Source organism: Lontra canadensis, unplaced genomic scaffold, assembly GCF_010015895.1.
Source record: "Lontra canadensis isolate GAN:19392208 unplaced genomic scaffold, GSC_riverotter_1.0 scaffold37, whole genome shotgun sequence".
Taxonomy (NCBI): Eukaryota; Metazoa; Chordata; class Mammalia; order Carnivora; family Mustelidae; genus Lontra; species Lontra canadensis.
This window is the reverse complement of record NW_022631031.1, coordinates 7,391,323-7,395,712: the sequence shown is the minus strand read 5'-3', so window position 1 is coordinate 7,395,712 and position 4,390 is coordinate 7,391,323. Positions and strand designations below refer to the sequence as shown.

The window sequence follows — 4,390 nt, the reverse complement described above, 5'->3', positions numbered from 1 at the left end:
GAGTAGAGCCAAAAGTAAATTAAAAATTGTTATCACATTTGTTTACACCACTATTTAGTTCTTCATATTAACTTTATTACTCAAATAACAGAAGAAAGTAGGTTGCAATTTAGGGATTGAGAAAGAGATAAAAATTAAAAAAAAAAAACCACAAAACAAAGAAAACGACAACCTTTCCTACCATGTTTATTCTACATCATTTATCTGTGCTCACAGAGATGACTTCTTTTACTTCTCCACTGTGCAACAATTCAGTCGTCCATAAAATTGAACCTGCTCAGAAGCTGAGCGAGTCTGAAACTAGATGGGCTTAAATCCGGGTGCATTGTCATACAATTTTAACAACAGTACAGCTACCAGCTTGTAATGTTTAGGGCTGTGTACAAGGCTCTCCCTTGAATTTGAACCAAAAACAACTTAATGTTCCTTGGGTTTTGTAATATGTGCAGGAATATATGGATAATGAGGAAATTCAAATTTTGGTTTCCACCAGTTACCAAAGCAGTTATCAGTGATCCAGTCCTGCAGGGCTCCATCTTGATGACTTTTGTCATTAAGTGCTTTAGTCCTTCAACTTCATCTCCTCCTGGCTTGAGTTCACCACCAGGTAATTTGAAGAAAGTTGTTCCTAGCTTTAGCAGTAACACATGAGATTGCCATGTACAAGCAGAATCCCTTCTGTAGTCCTTCTAATTCCAATTTTATCAAATTCCTCCCTCATGCACTGAAATCTGGGTGCAGCAGAGCTGTCTTTCTCTTAGAAATACTCCTTGTACCAAAAGCGTAATTGGTAAGAGCGTACAGGTTGATGGTTTCCTCCAGGGTGAGGGGCTTGATCTCCTGGATGTACTTGTCGCCAGGCTGATTTACCCCCTGAAGTTAGCTGGTTTGTGAGTGAGTGGGTAGTGCCATGGACATGTTGGACATGCTGGCTAGCTCCACTACTAGCAGCAAGAGAAAATGGGGCAGGCAGGGAGACTCTCCCTGTGTCAGCAATGGTTATTTGTGTCCCCCTCAGTATATGCCACCTGCCATTAACATGAGAGCACAAGAGGAGACTTATTTGTTTGTCTTAATGGAGTTCAGTTTTTTTTTTTTGTTATTGATTTTTCTCAAACTCATAAAATGGCTTCCAGAAATTTCCAGGATCTCTAGGCTTCCAGCTTTCTATCACACAGAAAGAGAAAGTATCTCCCAGAAACATTTGAAGAGTGGGAAATTATGTTTCAGTATGCAAAAATACATTTTATAGATTTTATTCATTTGCTTGAATTAAGCTGCTTATATCAATCACCCTACACTAAGCCAACTAGGGACTAATCCTAAAGTTGTACTGGTGTCTACTTTTCTACTTTTCTAAAGTATATGAACTGTGTAAGAGCGGTAAATACAGAATTGACAATCAAGGTAAAACTATAGAAAAGAAGGGTAAATAGATGTGGAGAGTAGAAAGAGCAAACATGTTCATAAACTAGAAAAACTATGTACTCTGACACAATTAAAACAATTTAATCTATTATAAGCAAGTAACATTTTCATAAAATGTAGACTAATCTTTAAAAATTTTAGTTTTACTAATATTTTCACTATAATATTAAAAATAAAATGTATGTTTTATCAAGTTATATGATTTTGAGATTCATAGAGGTTATTGTTTTGCCTCTTAAGCATCTTACATATCTATGCTCATGTAAACATGTTTCATAATATCAACAGATTTTGTGAGAACAGTTTATTAAAACAGTTTCAGAATTTCACAAAATAAACATTTATCATTCTGTAATACTCTGTTTTCACAAAATGTTATTTTGTGAACCTTTCTCCATGTCAGTGCCTAGAGATTTAAGTCATTAATTTTAAAAGATGTATAATTGTATTTTTGCCTCAAGGGCTGAAATAATACATTTTAGCAGGAGCATGGGCTAAAAGAAAGTATTTTTTTAAAAAGTTGGCAGTAGGAAAGGGAGCAAAGAAGAATGATCACCCTTTATAGCTTCCAAGAAATTAGTAAATCCCCAAGTCCCAGAAAGTGCCTAACAATTATCTCAATTGCAGATTATTAACAAAAGCTCACGTGGAACTTTCTTCATGCTTCACATCTGTTTAGCTGTTTATCTCTTCCAACAGAGAATAATGATTTCCCTCTCTCTTTTTCTTTAAATATTACACAAGTGCTTTTCATTGTGGAATCTAAATGAGAACGCTGCTCGTAAGGCTGTATGGGAAATACAATCCATTCCTGGGATATAATTAAAAGTTGACAAGGTTGGAGATAAAGATGAGTATTGCTAGAGAGTAAACAGTGCAATATGCTCCATGTAATAGTAGCATAATTTATCCACCCATTCCTGTACTGATGGACATTCAGATTACCAGTGTTTTTTAAGTTAACAGTGTACTTAAAATAAGCATTAATTTACATATCATTAATTTAATTAGGTCCAATGATCTTACTTTTCTGCTCGGATATGTATTTCACACAACAGAGATTTAAAATAGGGATGTTATTAAGTAAACCTTACTGTAGAGTATAATTAGTTACTAATTTTTGAATCACCTTCTTTAGACTGAAATAAATTAGCACATATTAAAATTATGCACTAGAATACCATATTTATTTCACATGAAGTTATATTTTTTCCAAAGGAAACACTTTAAATTTTTAATAATATATATAGAAATATTAAAAAGAGTGCATATTCCTTTCTCTATTATATAATATTGGAGTAATTTAATATCCTGTTATAATAAATTGGTTCTGGCTGATCACTTTTTTGGCCTTCATTTTTTGCAACAGCTCAGGAGTCTGTCTATTCTTTTGATCACTGTAAATTGTCACGTTTCTTGTTATTGCTGGGTCTACCTCTGGGAAACTATATTCTCTGCATACTCCCTTCAATCTCCCTTCAAGTTTCCTACTTTAAATTTTCCATAAAGCCATACAAAAATTTTATATTATACAAAGTATATGGCATTCTGATTGCAAACACTTTAATCCCAAAATATAGAGATGCTTTTTTTCCTCCAGGGTTTAGAGGACTGATCACCCTAGGGAACATGCAGGTTGCTATTATTTACATGGAGCAGATTAGCAGTAATATAATGCTGGTTTGATAAAAACAAAACACATTATCTTTTTCAATAAAAAAACAAAACACATAATCTTGTTCTAAACTACGGAAAAGTTCTATAAATCAAGTGAAAACCTGCAAAGTTGGTTTATTTTGTTTGCCATTATGTTCTTATTTTTAGATATGAGTGTTTTGACATAGCTCTCAAACTTTAAAATGATACCATCTAGCAAAAGAAGTGAAAGTGCATCCCCAGGCGTATTTGCTTTTATTAAGTAAAATAGTATAAAAGTGTTCATTCTCTTATTTGCAAACAACAATGACAACTTTGGTAACAGGATAAAATAGTTTTGAAAATTCTACAAATTCTTCAATGTACACATTTTATATTCATAGTTTACTCAAATCACCAGAGGGTAATATTCTATGAGTATTGTGTTATTGAGAGAGTGTGGCATACAGACTCAGGAGGCCTGGATTGCATTCTGGTTCTCCCATTCAAAAATTATGATTTTATCATTAAACTTTTATAACATTTATTTTGTCTTGTCACTTCAGAAATGTGAATATTACATGCAAAGTGTTGTGAAAATAAAATGAGATATTGCTAGTGAAAAAATGTGTATGGACTAAAATGGACTAGGTCATTTATATGCCCTAGACATGTTTCATAAAATCCACAGTACATTTGTTGATAATATTCTAAATTCAAAACAACTTTTAGAATAAGATGCTGTAAGTGATTCTTGATATTAAATAGATTAAAAGATAACCTAGGAATAAATAATAGAAAATGGCAGGGTGGCAATTTCCTAGTGTTATTTTTTTCCACTGTAACAATCATTAAACCAGTAAAAACTGTGAGAATCGAATTTTTTGGGAATCTAGAACTTGATCACATACTTATAGCAACGAAGAAATGGCCCAGTGAAGGGAGAGGCTGCTGAACTTTGGTTTAAGGATCCCCTGTGATCTCCTGAATTTAATTTCTTAGAATTTAATTTCTTAAATTCTGCATACAGTGAGATCATGTGATAATTGTTTTTCTCTGATTGACTTATTTCACTTAGCATAATGCCCTTTAGTTCCATCCACGTCATTGCAAATGGCAAGATTTCATCTTTTTGGTGGCTGTATAATATTCCATTGTGTCTGTCTATATCTATCTATCTATCTATCTATCTCATATCTTCTTTATCCATTCATCTGTTGATGGACATCTGGGTTTTTTCCATAGTTTGGCTATTGTGGACATTGCTGCTATAAACATTGTGGTGCACATGACTTTTTGGATCACTGTATTTGTATCTTTGGGGTAA

General features: G+C 33.2%; 1 pseudogene; it reads right to left on the bottom strand.

Moving 5' to 3' along the window:
* Nucleotides 1-251: 251 nt before the first annotated feature.
* On the bottom strand, nt 252-918 carry LOC116874550 (annotated as a pseudogene).
* Between the last annotated feature and the right edge of the window lie 3,472 nt (nt 919-4,390).